Below are 16,421 nucleotides of genomic sequence, written 5' to 3' on the forward strand. Positions count from 1 at the left end.
GCCTCAGTATTGAAGGCCTCTAGGGATGAGTGATAGAGGATGTGATACCAGCAGAAAAGAGGCAGATGCTCCTTTGACTCCCTGTCAGAAATGGGGAGAGATGCTAATGACGTTTTCCCTCAAGCACTGAGGAGATATAGAGAGAAAAGCACTAATGACTCGCTCTCTCTGTGGTCACTAGCAAGCCTGCAGACAGCTTGTTAAATCTCAGAGTAACAAGATGTTATTCAGGATGTTTGGAGGCATTTATACACAGAAAATGTTGGGCAATTAAAAGCTCATGTGCAATTAACAGAGTCTGTGATAACAGTTTGAAAAAAGTTGTACAGGAGCATCCCCGGCGTGAGTGATTCCCAATAACACCTGGCAACCTTGTGGTCTTTTCTGTGTCTGCGGAACACAAACGGTCATGGAGGAGCAGCGTTACTCTGATATACATGATGTAAAAATGAACAAGACTGCATACTGCTGTGTGTTCAACAAAGAAGGTTGTCCTTCCTGCTCGTGCTACCTCCCAAACTAATATCTGTCATTGTTAATGGTGGAAGGCAGTGTAATTGACTTTATTACCACTGCTTCCTCTGAGAATCCTTCAGTGATTAAGGAAATTATCATGCCCCAGCGTGCGATACAGATACACACTTATACATGTGCAGGAAACCACACACACACTCACACACACATCCTGAAACTCCAGTCATCAGAGGTTAAAGCCTGTGACAATGAAATTACTCTTGAAGCTGCTACTAATTTTAAAGCTGCCATGCAGTAGTGTAAGAATGTCCCTTTGACTTTTATTTTCATATTTTCTATCATTAATTCCATCAAAGTTACTTGGGGGTGGAGTGGATGTGATTTCAGTGCCAATAATATCAGTAATATTATGAGACTGAGTACACACAGTCATTAAATGTGGCAGCTTTAGAAATTAAACTATTCCCTCAGTTCTGGATCGTCTTCCAGATCAGCAAGAAATTGATCGTATTTATAGAAGCAACTGAAAAACTGAGCACTACGACACTTATCTCCACTCACAATGATGATGCTTTCTCTAAAGTCCTCCCTTTATTTTTACAGGTCAACAATAACCATTTATATTTCACAAACATAGATAAAAATGCTGCTTTTTTTTCTCCCTAAATGAAGCTTAGAGTGAACGCCTCTCTTTCATCCCTCTCTGGCTGAGACATGCCTGTAAGGGAAACACTGCACAGAATGAATGACTGCTTGTCTCTAGTCTCCTATCAAGCTTGAGACGAGCACTTTGGGGGCGAGAGTCAGACCCATCTGTCACTCTTGCGCTCCCCTTCTGTCTCCCTGACATGTCATTCACTGCTGTTATGATTTCACAGACATGGAAAAGGCAAGTGCAAAAACACCAAGGCGGAGGTCAGTGAACTTGAGGTTAAACACAGCATATGTGTGTTTGTGTTAACACTGGATTTAGTTTTTGCTCTACGCACTAACATTCTCCCAAGCTGGATATCATTGTAGCAGACAACAACAACAACATCCTGGCTGTGTTGCTTTGTGATTTTACCGAAAAACAGACTTTAAGTGCACTCTGACTGAGGCTTATTGTCGTCTCCAAAGCACATTTATCGAGTGTTTGTACTTGATTTGATCTATTCTAAAAATTGTGTGAGTGCATGCCTAAATGAACACAGAGAACATACTGATGTCAAAATACAGTTTGTATATTTGCATAGATTGAAATTGGCATTTAGCCTCTACTTTCAATAGATATTATCCAATTCCATAATTTTTTTTTTTTGTGCGCTCCGGGGGCATGATATAATCTCCTCTTAAATGTGACACCACACAAAAGCTCACAGTGTTTAGAGTTCAATATTTTGATTTAGTCATTCTAGATTATTTGCTACGCAGATTATATGAGGGGGGTTTTTATCTGCTTTTGGTTAGACTATCAGAAGATCCTGCTATGGTTTCCTGCAAAAATATTATCTGTTTAATACTTTATCTTTTCTTCTTAGGATAGCAGCATGCTGGCACTCATTTTAATAATAGAGCAGCAGCGAATAAAACGAACAAGGGAGTAATATTACATATAAGATTTGTAGTGAATAAATTTGATGTAATTCTTCTTCTTCCGTGATATTTCAACATACCAAATACCACAGAATTACTGGTATGTAGTTGTCTCTAGTATAAACATTTCCGATGGTATCCATAGCCTGTAGTCACCCCATCATTTTATTGGATTGCGTGTTTGTTGTGCAGGGTTGTATGAGGACTGAGTCCCAGCAGCATTAATGGTTAACTTGTGAAGGTCATGTCAGAGCCTCTCAGTTGTGTTCTGAGGTGTTTAGTGTCTCTGCTCCCTGGTTCACCCCTCCTGCTGATCTAATCGTCACTGTAATGACAGTGTTGACTTTGCCGCCAGCTTCACTGCATCTCTCATTTTCAGTGTTGTTTCATCACATCTCTTTTTCTTGCTTTATGTGTCTGTCCTCCGTGCCCCCATCTTTTTAACATTGATTTTAACATTTAACATGAACATGACCTCAAAACAGATTCAAACAACACGGCGTGTTATCTTTCATTAATCTCTGCATGTTTTCTCACCTCTTCCTGTTGTTGTATGTTTTATATTAACTCATCAAGACCCAAACAGCCACAGGCGACCAAAAGCATCTGCTTATCAACAATGTTTAATAACTTCTAAACCACTAAACCTTTCCATCCATGTATATAATTAGCGTAAAATGCAGTTTGTCATCTTTTCATGGTCATCAGATATATGACCCATTGGACTTATTTCAGAGGCTCTGTAGTGAACGTGGAAACACTGTCATCTTCTACAACATTGATTCACCAGTAAAACCCATGGAGTTGGATCAATGACAGTGGATGGAAACATTTGTTTTTGTGTTCAAATATTGATATCTTTGCTGGAAAAGTCACTTTTTCAGTCAGTTTTCTCTGTTTCTGATTTAATAACCCTCAACTTTAATCTGAATTTTTACAAGCATCTAAATGACCAGTGAATAAATATGAGGAAATACCCGATTTTCACCTAAAAAACACAAGCAGACAGAGGATAATATTATAATAAATGGAATTAAATCACTTAAGAAAAGTTAAATATAGAGAAAAATTAATTTGGGAACTGACACAAAAGTAGCACTGGGTCTTTATAGGTTAAGGTCACTCCAGTGTAGACATGGTTTGTGTTTGTAAGATTTCATGAGTGTAGCTGTTGACTATATTTGACAAGGCTACTCATTCAGATTTTCACATATAAACCCAGCTGAGAAATGTGCTTTTAACTAATAACGGTCCATGTAAATCTGTGTTAATTTTTCTGTAATTTTAATGCAGCGCTGTATTTATACAATAGTTAATCAGATATCCAGTATTGGTTAATTGTGGCCTATTTTCATGGTAAATACTCAAATCTTAATTAAATATAATGTTCTCAGTGAGGGAACTTGGACATGGATGCTATGTAGTGGAACAGATTTTATTGTACATGTACAGTAAATGACTGAGATGCTATGAGTGGGTGTTGTCGTTTTTCTTTATTTAAACTGCAAAAGGACACATTCTGCCTTCAGTTTTTTCAAACACTCAACCCTTTAACCCCTGAGACATTATTCCAGGTAAACATGCTGCTGTGAATTTGAATCTGTTCCAGTGTCATAAAAGCTGCTGTAAGTGCTTGTGTTCCTTTTCTTCAGTGGTTTTGCTTTACTGTGTGTTTTAGGGTCAAAACAGGGTGGAATAACAGAAAAAGACAAAGAGAGGAATTAAAGTTTAAGAAAGCAATCAGAATGTAGATCAATAAGATATTTAGGATGTTGAACATGAACTGTGAACTGGAACACATTGAACAACAACAAAGTATTTGAATTTTGGCCCAGTAGTTTTTTTTTTGTTTTTTTTTTTAAATCAGTCCAGCTACTTTTTGGCACAAAAGAAGTTACAGTCAAAACTCTGTAAAAACACAGTAAAAATAAAGGAAAATCACCACAACACTGCAAACGACAGTAAAAACAAAAAAACAAAAAAACAAGGAAAACAAAAAAGCAGAAACTGTCTATTTTTATAGTGAGTTGGTCTCACGCACTGCTCTGTTTTACCCCCCATTACACAGGCAGCGGGGGGTGCACTGAGCATGCTCAGATGTCTATGGAAAGAACAAGGTCTATTCTATCAGCACATTTTGAAATTTTAGCTATTGGAAAAGTGGTTGAATTTTTATGAGTATTTAAAATAAATCACTCATTCAGAACACTCAGCACAGACACGTCAAAGGGGGTTACAGGTTAAGCAGTGTATTGTGCAGCACAGTGGTGTAGTGCTTATCACTTCTGCCTCACAGCTTGAAGGTTTCCCGTTCAATTCCCTGTCAGTCTGGAGACTTTCTGTGTTGAGTTTAGCCCAGCATTATAAGCAGATACAGGTTGAAGATCTGGAGTTAGTTCCTGAGCTTCTCATGTGCTAATGCTAAGGCTAGGTGTTGTGTGTGTTAGGATGCAGAAAATGCAGACACCACATTTCACTACAGGGATAATAAACCGAGTTAACCATCTATCTACAGAATAAGTTCTATAGAGTTCAGATTTAAGCCCTCTGAGACATATTTGTGATTCTTGGTGATACAGACAAGCTTGATTTTACTTGTGCAGCCAGCAGAGCCTTCCACCTGCCCCTAACATTATAGATTTACCCACAGCAAAGCAACCACCTTTCTTGGCACTGATTGCATAAATGGCTGACTTATTCTTATTTGATGTCCATGGTGAGTCAAGGACAAGCCAACTGACAGGCCTCCAGCTGTGTTGGCAAGGCAGCAGCAAAAAAAAGCCCCCACTTTGACTTTATTTCACCCTGGTCTTACCCTCTAATAGGCTGTCTGGGCATAAGTGAATGAAGTCAGACGCTTGCCCTCCCTGCTGTGACTCTAGCACGGCATAAGGTTGTACCTTAGGTTATGCAAATAGGCAGACTGGTACTCTATCACCCTTTTGCAGTATGCAATGGCATTTCACACATCTTTGAGTCTCAGCAGTTTGTTCAGTAGAAAATATGCACAGCAGATTTGTGTCGCAGCAAAATAGGTGCAGCATAGTTTTTGTCAAGGAGTCTTCTCTTTCAGTGCCCTTCATAAGCACACAGCTGTCTTATAGTGCTACTGTTTTTTGGCCACATTCACTCTATTTTGCATAGGTAAGTGAGAACTTACTGTTTGTCCCTCGGTGGTTTTTGGTCACATTCAATTGAAATTATGCACTCGCTTTGGCTTCTTCAGTTAAGAGCTTAAGAGGGCTCTTAGTGGCAAAGAACAATCTTCAACTGGGAAACTTCGGTATCAAGGATAATTTCGTTTTCACCTTCTTTTACCGCCTGAGTGAAGGGTATTAATCTGTGTCTTTCGCTGCCAGTTCATTAGTGTCACTTATGGGCCTATGGTGTAGAGGTATTTGGTGATTGTATCTACAGAGACCATGGCTTTGCTGAAAATTGTGACTTAAGGACTTATCACACTAAGGTCTAAAGTGACTTTCTGTGGAGCTGAGCTTTCATTACTTGGCAGTAGACAGAGCCGCTCACCTACGCTTGCAGAACTATGTAAAGCAACATTATCAAACTACTCTTTTTTTAAATTATTTATTGGAGACAGAGACATTCAGCATACAATCATAGGACTTACATTATACATACTCAAAAGACAACAAACTGAAAGTGTCACATCAGATAGATTCATACCAACAGATGTAGACACAAACAAACAAAACAAAAACCTACTGTGTGTGTGTGTGTGTGTGTGTGTGTGGGGGGGGGGGGGGGGGCAACACAGGGGACACATTATGAGCAACACAGGGGACCATCTCCTTTGGAATTTCTCCCTCTGGAGCCTTAAATTATAAGTTACATCCTCCATTCTGTAGAGTTCCCATACACGGTCTTTCCACGACTGGAGTGTTGGAACATTTGGTGTCAACCAATTGACAGTGATACCCTTAATTGCTGCTACTGAGAGGATTTGAAGTACATAGAAATTATCTCTACATTCAAAGCCCTCAGGGATGGCCCTTAGCAGGGCAAACAAGGGCTCCTTAGATATGTGTATTCTGAATATGTCAAGCAGTGTTGTGTAGATGTCATCCCAATACTTTTTAAGCTTATTGCAAGACCAAACCACTCATTTTTAGATATTTAACTTTTGTATCCATTACTTTGGCTCTTACTAACAGCCCCTAGCATTAACAGCGGTTAACTAAATTAGGAAGCTTCATTATAATCAGTGAGAGCTGGAACAGCAGCTTGACTTTTCATTGAGTTGATATAGGGCTATAACCTGCTGTTTCCATGCAAAAGGACTTGCTAGCCTCTGTGTGTTTTGGCTCAGAGATGGAAAAAGGCACAGTTGGACATTGATTGAGGAGTTGCAATTTACATGCTGCAGAGACGTGGAACAAGGTCTCTCTCTTTCTCTCCCTGTCTGAATTCACAGCTTCTGCTCCTGGGGATTTTGATCACAGAAACAGGATACAGAGGCTTGTCTCTTAGGTTAACCAGTAATGCTTGGCTAGAGAGGATACATAGCCAGGTACCCATAGAAACAGACAGACAGCAGAGCAAAGTGACAGACAACCTGCAGTCATGCTCCAGTGTGCACACAAACACACATAGAGTGTAATAAATGCAATTATAGAGAACTACGGGAGCTAATAAAACAATAATATTAATATCAGAAATCTCAATAATGCTTAGCCATTTCAAATGAGAGAAAATGACCATGATCATTTGAATGTGATGATTGCAGTCTCTGAAATGTATTAAATTCCTGATTGAATTATTGTGTTTTGTTTTCGTATAAATTGGCCTTACCTAATTAACAGTGTTGAAGCTGAGTTCTGAGGGGTTTGTCTTTGAAGTCTTGCTCTCTGCATACAGTGAGCAAAATGTGTCTCATCTGTGGAGCAGTTCTTTCCCCTGCTCTGTGCCTCGGTAGCACACTCACTCTGATCACGATTCAGCTTTTGGCCAAAAACAAAGAAAGACACAGATACTCATTACTGCTCTTCTGGCCTTACAGTTGGATTTTTTTTTCAGGGGGAGAGCTGCAAATGTTCCAGAAATAAATACATCATACAGTTTTGTGTGTGCCTTTATGTAGTGCATGTATGAATCAGTGATGCTTAAGATAACGAGACTTCATAAACATGACATAAATGTTGTTTCCATTATGTGCATTTAGTTTTTAACCCATAAAGACCCGGTGATACTTTTGTGGAAAGTTCTCAAATGAATTTTTCTGTTTCTACCTTTTTTAATTGATTTATCACCAATTTCTAAAATAATCTTATGCTCTGTATTTTGCATTTTTTGGTGTAAATCATGTATTTTCCTATATTTAATTCACAGATCATGCAGACGTTCATGAAAACTCAGAGTAAATTCAAAGTTAATTATGTCAAAACAGAGGAAAAATTAAGAAAAAGTTACTTTTTCAGCAAAGATATTGCCAACTGAATGTAAAAACAAGTGTGTCCATCCACTGACATTAATCCAACTCCATGTGTTTTTTAGGTGAAAATCACGTATTTACTCATATTTAATTCACTGGTCATATAGATGTTCATAAAAAATTCAGATTAAAGTAGAGGGTTATTAAATCAGAAATAGAGAAAACTGACTGAAAAAGTGACTTTTTCAGTAAAAATATCAATAATTGAACACAAAAACAAATGTTTCCATCCACTGTCACTGATCCAACTCCATGGGTTTTACTGGTGAATCAGTGTTGTAGAAGATGATGGTGTTTCTACGTTCACTACGGAGTCTCTGAACATCCAAATGATGACCATGAAAAGATGACAAACTGCATTTAACACCAATTACTGACATGTATTGATAGAATTAGTGGATCAACAGGTATTAAACACACTGTAAAAACAAACCTTTTGGAATCTACTCAATAAAAGTGAGGTAACAGTTTGCACTCATTTTGGTTGCGTAGATTTTACCCCATATTTTGTGTAAAATGTGATTAAATTTAACAGCTATAACACAGTAAAAGAAATTAGGTAAAATCCACCTTTTATATCCCAATAGATTACACAACAAATTACTCATATAAAGTGAGTAATATCAACTCTCCATGGTTAATAGGAATATGTTCATCTACTTAATTTAGGGTGGGGAGTGTCAATCTAAATATTGATAGTATCGATACTAAGGTGTGTGTGTGTATTGGTATTGGATTGATACCAAAATTTCCAGTATCGCCCACCCTTAATTTAATTGTCATTATTAACAACTAATCAGTATAACTACTTCACCATTACTTGTTCAAGGAAGGTTAGTTTTGCTTGCAAAGCTGCCAGTCACAGGAGGCAATCATCATCCAACCCCAAGAAGCATGTGAAGAATGACAAATGAGGACTTCAATCTTGTATTTTATTTTTACCCACCCCCATGTGGAGCACCATTACAGAGAATAATGAAACAACAGGGCAACTTAGCTCATGGTGCAAGAATATGCAACTCAACAGAAATAGTCATTCAACAACAAAATACTAATCAAAACAGTAAAACACACCATAACTGCACTATACAAAAAAACAAAACAAAACACTTCTTATCAACTCAGAACACTGTAAAACACATAAAAACTGTCCCAACTAATTTGTCCCAATGCATGCTGGGAAACTCCCCCCAGCTGCTCTTCCAACACATCACAATATTATGGGGTAGATTTTATTATATTATTTTAAGTAGCAATTGTTATTGTTAACAAATAGGTAGAATTTAACCAGTCCTAAAAGATTTCACTGGCTAACTATTACTGTTGATTAAAATGTAACTGATTTCCATAGTTTGTATTTACCAACCCCCAAAACCCTTTTTTACAGTGCAGTTGATATCTGTAGATGGTTTGTGTCACCGGTGGCTGTTTGGGTCTCTGTGGGTTAAAAAAGATGTTACATGAAAATAACATAGTTTTAGATCCTGACATTTTTATTTGGACAAAGCTAACACAGTCCTATCATCATGATTAATAGATCACGCCTCTGAGATGTATTTGTCTTTATCAGATCTGGCTCCAAGTTGCATCCTCATTGCCTGTCTCTACTTTGCCAGAAGTGGCCACTGGACAGTCATTGTCCGACAAAGGTCTCGTAGCCTCTCATCTGAGAGCCTGGCAGAAGTCCAGACAGTCCCATCGGACAAAGCCCTTCTCTGCCTTCCACTAACTCTCCTCTGTGGTTCAACAACAATCAAACACTCAGGAAATAGTTCTATGAGGCCAAAATTTAAACTGAGAGGCAGGATGGTATTGTGTTTCAGCACAATAACTATTTGTAGGTAAAAAAAAAAAAAAAAAAGAAAGAAAAAAAAGACAGATTTTGAGAAAATGGGAAAAAAAAGGAAGGCAAAGAGAATGGATAGACAGAGGGAGAGAGAGAGAGACCATGTCCTTGTGGAACCACCGTGCCCTGACTACAAAAGAAAACCAAGAAAAGAGATTGCATGTAGAGGGGGTTTCCAGACCTCATTAGCAAAATGGTTTCCTGGGGGCAAAGGTTATAAATCAGAATTCAGGTTGGGGTGTCTGTAAAGGTATAAGTAAGACATGCAATTATGATGGCTGCTGAGAGTGTTCGGTTTTGGGGAACTGAATGTACAGTATGTGTGTATGCGTGCATGCAGTGTGTTTAGTAACTTCATCTTATCAACCTCAGGGAGTTGTTTGTTTTGAGAACAGATGCTCCTGGGAAAGTTTTGGTGAGTGTATAGGTCAGTACTTGCTATGTCTTTTATTAAGTATGTGCCTCTGTCTGTTTCTGTCCTCTGAATGTCCTGTACAACATATTTTGCCAAGTGACAGTAGTGGACAGAAAGGTCAGAGCACAGACGCCACACACACACGCACGCACGCATGCACACACACACACACACACACACACACACACACACACACACACACACACACACACACACACATATACACAAAGAAAGAAAAAAAAGTGTTAGGCCTATACTTTTAATGATTTCTGAGGATTACCATGATCGATTGTGCATGGTTTTATATTTTGGAAATGTTGAGATTAAAATAATGGAATAAATGAGTTGAAAGAATACACTGCTATTTAAAAGAGAATACAAACAAATGTTAATCAACTCATACAAATATATTAAGTAATCAGACTACTTTCATATTATGGTATGTATAATTGGAGATCATTTTGATGGGTTTATATGAAGTTTGGGGTTTACGTGTTATACCCTGCATAGTTTAGTTCTCTATTTGTTTAGTTCTTATTTTTTGGCAGAATAGTTGCGCAATGGCGATACAACCAATACAAAGGAGCTAAGACTAGTTATTTCTTGTTATTTATTTTAACGTGATAGCCCATGAAGGAAATTTATTTTTGGGTAAGAATCTGACACTGAAAGTAAGGAAGGGGCGGGACTAAATAAGCCTTTGCTTCTTTCTGTCTCTTCTCAAACTGTGTTTATGAGTTGATACATATGCACAGTTATGTTAAATTTGTTGTACTTCATTACTTTTTCTGCGATTAATGACCGTTGATAGGTGCATGTGCAATTTCTTGCTTTTATAGTTTAATTTCATTTAATTTCATTAGTTATTTTGAACATGCAAAGAAACAAAATAAAACAAAACAAAGCAAAATAAGACAAAAACAAAATAACATTTAAATGTACAGAGTCTATCTTGAAGTATGTGCAAGTCTGAATTTTGCATGGTCAACAAGGAGTAGGAAGAAGTATAAACTTATTTAATCGTACCCCTCAAGTGCTTTTACACTTTTATCACTAGCTTAATACACGAATCAAGCAATACATTTTTTCCTTTTTATTATTATTATTATTATTCTTGTTATTATTATTATTATTATTATTATTATTATTATTATTATTATTATTATTATTATTATGTTTTACTTTAAAGTTTGAGACAAATAAAGTAAACTAAACTAAACTAAAGGTAAAAAACAAACAAAAAAAAGACGGCATTTATAACTTCATTTTGGTGAAAAGTTAGGTCCCCTGAAACATCTTTGTCTAGTTGTAATTCTATTAATGATTCGTCTTTGGTACTTTTTTCCATCCTTTATTTTAACAGTATGTTTTTTCATGGATGATGGAGTTAAAGAAGTTCAAATTATAATCCATAAGGATAGTTGAATCAAGTAATTTTACATTTTAAATACACGTGTCAATGTATTTTGTGTATGTTTTCCCATGTATCAGACAACAGAATAGGACCACAGATATTCAACTACGCATTGAAGCCAACTTACTGAAGACAATACTCTGAGAAAAAAAAAAGCCATTTTCCAGTACTGTGCATTTTTTTCTGACTTCCAATAAACTGAATTAGTGCGGTAAGTAGAAATCATTGGCCTTTGTCCCAGCTCAGTCAGTGGCATTACAGTCTCACGGTTTCATGATAGGCAAGGCACAAAGGAGTCTGATTTCCCTGTTGGAGTACAGACCTTCGAGAATCCTTCACCCTGATAAACCAGTGAAGAGAAACGCCTTTATAATCACACGTTGACTGGAGTTCTAATCCCCAAACATCTAATACAATTACACCTATTAACATTGGTAATTAAACGGCACAGAACAGGCTCCTCTCATTATAAAAAGAATTATTTGCTGCTGGCTGTGAATGCATTTTCTGAGTAAGAACTATAGATAACGCCGGAAAAGTGGAGGAAAGTGGAACCAGTAGGAATAATGTTAAAAGAAAAATAAAACAAAAATAAAGCAAAAGACATATAAAAAATGATAGATCCACTTTGATGATCAGTATCGAGTCAGCTGTTGTCAGCTAGAGTTGAAAGTGGATTTCTGATACGCTTCTCGCACCTGCACAACCAGGTAAGTCACACGGGGGTAAGAATAAGACAAGAAGACAGACTGATGGACAGGAAAGGAATAGAAGGAAATGGAGAAAGGAGGAATGTCAAATCTGTTGCATTGGAAGTCATGTTGGCAAGAAACCTAAGTTACCATAGCGACCTGGTGAAAGCTCTGCAGCAAGTAAGAAGCAAGACAGAGAAAGAAAGAGAGAGCAGACCTTGAGGTATTGTGTCTCTCAATGATTTCTTAGTACACAACAAAGTGTTGAACATTACTGTTTGCTTACAGATTTTATGCGTCATTTCTGAATCATCATCACAAACACAATTCATCAAGTATTTACCTCAATGATCAGAAGAAGCTAAGTTTGCCTCTGGTCTTCTTAGAATATTGAAACAATGTCAGGTTAATCAAAGCTCTTTTACACTCCTCAGTGTAGTGTTTCACCGCCTGACAAACCCTGGTTAAAAGCATATGAAGCAGAACTACACATCCATTTGCATCAGTTACAGTCTTTATAATGTGGATGGTAATTGGCCTTCTTTGATTCTCTCGACTGAGGGGGCCGCTAACTTTAATAAGCTTATTCCCCCAGCATGAAAATTCAGATAGGGATTCTGTCATGGACAACCAAGGGGATAAATGAGAACTAACACACACACACCCCCACGCACACACACAAACATGCATTCATCCATGACTGTGAGGGTACACAGCAGTATATTCCAATGTCAGCTCTCAGGCCCAGATGCACATATCCACAGATACACAGGGGAGGTGTCAGAGTATAGGCTTATCTGTGTTTCAGGACCTGCTGGGATTATTCAGAGCTTGATATCATCTGCCCAAAGATGTAACAAAAGATGGACACTATGTGGGACAAGATTACCAAAGGTGCCACAGCTCAGATTTTCTTTAATACATTCTGTACACAGTGTAGGGAAGGTTACAGATGCTGAAGTCCACTTGATGTAGAGATATAAGTGCACGTAAACAAAAATGCAGTGTGGTGTTCTGTCAGACAAAAAGTATTAAGTCACCATTTTTCCTTGACCTTTTATTTTCCGTAGTATAAATATTAAAATGAAACTCGGTAAATAAAGATGAAAATGAAACTAAATCCATTCACATTGGCCACAGGGTATTGTCATCAGTTGGTTGTCCGTCCCTCTGTCCAAAAACTTTGGCATGCACTGATAAGTCAGGCTACTGGGGGCAGTAGTGTGCCTGATAAGTCAGGCTGAGGGTTTTCAAGTGCGTGCATGATATGTTTTTGAAAGAAGGGAATATATTTGCACTTAACGCATTTGTCGTAAACTGGGTGACATGTTAGCTGAAGTGCTAGCAGAATCCCAGACTAATGTATGGACAAAACTGCACGATATGCATTGGTAGAGACCTTCAGAGTCATTCTGAAAATTTTAATTAAAATTGATTTGCTGGTTAATTGTGCATGAAACATAATTGTGCACTGTAACTTTGTGTCCATAGTGAAGAAGTGGGCAACACTGTGTTCATAGTTTCATAAGTTACCATTTGTTTTAAATCAGGGCCTTATGGGAAATTATTGAAAACTTATAAATTCCAGGGTGACTTAAACAGACATAATTACACTTAAAATAGTTTTTAATCAGAATAGTAGTTCTTCTTTATTTTTGTAACTAAATACATGTATTGATCTTCATATTCTGTAAACACAAAGCAGTAGGTGTGTTGCTTTAGTCCTCAACACTTTCTAAAGATGAGTTCTCTTCAAACTGTCCCTCTCATTTCATTTGTCTCTTCATTCCATATATGTCTCAGCAGGCTGAGAGCAGTTAATGTTATGTTATATTAGTCACCTGACTGTGCATTGCTTGCACTGGGATGATGATGGTTTGCTTCATTTGTCAGACTTTACAAACACTTATATCCAGTTATATCCCTGATAAGTGATGATTTATTGTATATTCATTTATTCTGGTTGTCTTGGAAGGAAAAAAGTCTGTAAATCTATCGCCTCACAAACATAGAGAGGTATAAAGAAGAAAACAAGACATAACAAGCCATTATGTGTAAAGCAGAGACAGTACACATGTGTAAGGTAAATGTATTGGACCTTTTTCTGCAGTTTGAACCTTTTTAACACCTCTAGAAGGAGCAGTTTGAAGCAGATGAGTCCATGAGCCCCTGGCAATGTGATTTGTCGACAGTTATCTTTAGCAGGTATTTAAGAGGTAACTAGCACTCACTGATCTCCTTTCATGAATCCAGGTTTCTGAGATCCACTCCAGATTGAAATGTTTTCTCTCTCTATGGATGCTGTACAAATGTCAGGCTCCAACATTCCTTGGCGAGTCCTTCATTCTCCTTATCTCCAGGGATGTTTGTGTATGTGTGTGTGTTTGCATGTGTGTCTTTGTGTGTGCATATCTTAGCTGACATTGCTGAAGGGTTGCTATGTTAGTTTCTAGACAGTTCAACGTGACTTTCAGCCCTCACATTATTTTTTAACAAGTTACATGAAATGACCTTTGAACCCCAGCAAGGGTGGATAGGTAATAAATCATTCTATGTCCAATCTCTGTATGTTTTGTCGTATGTGGAGAGATTGCCTTCATTTCCTGTTCACACCACTTTCAGAGCTCTATGTGTGTGTGTGAGTGTTTGTCTGTCTGAGTGTATCTAGCACCATGTGTGAAAGGGATTAAACATTTTCCACAAAATCTCATTTCTCTCCACTGATCTTTTCCTGTGCATTTATCACCATCACAACAACTCAAACACTGTTGTTTGAGTCCCAGGGAGGGTATCTAGGCTGCGGTTGTGTGTCTGTGTGTGAACACAAGGATGTGTGTGTTAGTTGAAAGCTACTTTAAGTGCTGAATACTCTTTTATTTTGTTCTGCTAGGTGTAACTTTATGTCTACCAAGAGATTACTACAATAATCGATTTCACATTTCGCTGATGGTTGTATTGTATCTATTGTGTGTCCCTATGTGTGTCTTACAAAACAGTGTGTCGTTGGCACAGTATGTGAAATTCTGTGACAAAAGTGTTTTTCTGTGGATCAGAGATGCTGTGAGGTCTCCATGGTTACCAGCAGGCATGCCTCTCTCTTATAGTTCAATAGACCAAAAATCTCCCATGAAGATAAATCAATTAAGAAGCACTGTTGATATACTGACCTCTATCATTCAGTATATAACAGTTATCTCACTTATACAATAAAAGAAGCCATCCTTTGTTCCCTCCATTTACGTCATGTAACCTTAAAACACAGATGTTTTACACTGATTGTAGATTTAATCCACCTTTTTACTTTTAGTACAGATCCTCAAATTTCTTAGAATTTAAGCATGACTCATCAAGTCCTGACTAGGAAAACAAACACACATGTACAGCAAGACAAAATAGTAAGGTAAGGGACAGTACATAATTGGCAGCTTCTCTTTCATGAGCAAGTGTTTGTTTTTATGTCAATTAACAAAACAAGGGTTCAGCTTAATGAGGCTAATGAGGAAGCACCTCATTTGGCTCTGCTAGTTTAACGATCTGTCAGTGGAGAAACAAAATACACCTACACACATGCTTGCACGAACACACGCATAATTTCTACACAGATGAGCATATAAACAGTAAAGGTGTTTTGGAATAGAGGCTGCAAACAAATGCATTATTGTCTGCAGATTTTAGTTAAATTAACTTAACTAAGCTCTGCCTTATTATTATATTCACTAAATAACAAACCATAATGTTATGTTCACCAAAACACATGTAATATGAATATACAGTGTGGGCTTTCTACCTTGTTGGACCTGTCAGTATGAATATTTAAATTATTAATCAGCCCAAGTCATCATAACTAATGATGACTGTAATCAGAGTCGGTTTCACGGCTGATGCTGATGAGCACTCTCCGTTTCCATTATAATCATCATGGGTATGGTTGTCTATGTAATCTACCCCATAGTGATACGGTGAAGTCTGATGTTGCTGATAAGGCTAATCAGCAATTATTATTGGTGTTGAGAAATTAAATATGTGTACATGTCTGTGTGTGTATATGAATAGAGAATTGAACTTGAATGTGTTGTTGCATATGTGTTCGCACGCACATTAGCCTTGTTTATTGGCTTTGGTGACAGCCGTGTCAGTGTTGGTTCAGTTCAGCTCTTTCAGGTTTGTGGAGACAAACTGCAACAGCAAACACTGCTGTAGCTATGCACCAGTAGCTTCATCCCACCAGAGCTGAAAGCAGGTTTTAACAAAAATTATCTATTTCATCTCAATCAAGCCTTCATTTAAAACCAGGGATTTAGTTCTAAGCTATTTATATAGATAATACAGCACAGGCTTACACTGAAGATTCTATAGAGAGTTGTAACCATGGAGCTTCCAGTCATGCCCCATGGGACATTATTTTGGGAAAGAAGATGTGACAGTTATTGATTCTATTTGAATCATGTCATCATTTACATGTATGAAGTAAATCCTACATATGATACGACGTAAAAACTATAGTCCTCCTTCGTATTATTAATAAGGCTGGTTACTATGAACATACCAATCAATTG

The sequence above is a fragment of the Sphaeramia orbicularis genome, chromosome 6 (assembly GCF_902148855.1).
Source record: "Sphaeramia orbicularis chromosome 6, fSphaOr1.1, whole genome shotgun sequence".
Taxonomy (NCBI): Eukaryota; Metazoa; Chordata; class Actinopteri; order Kurtiformes; family Apogonidae; genus Sphaeramia; species Sphaeramia orbicularis.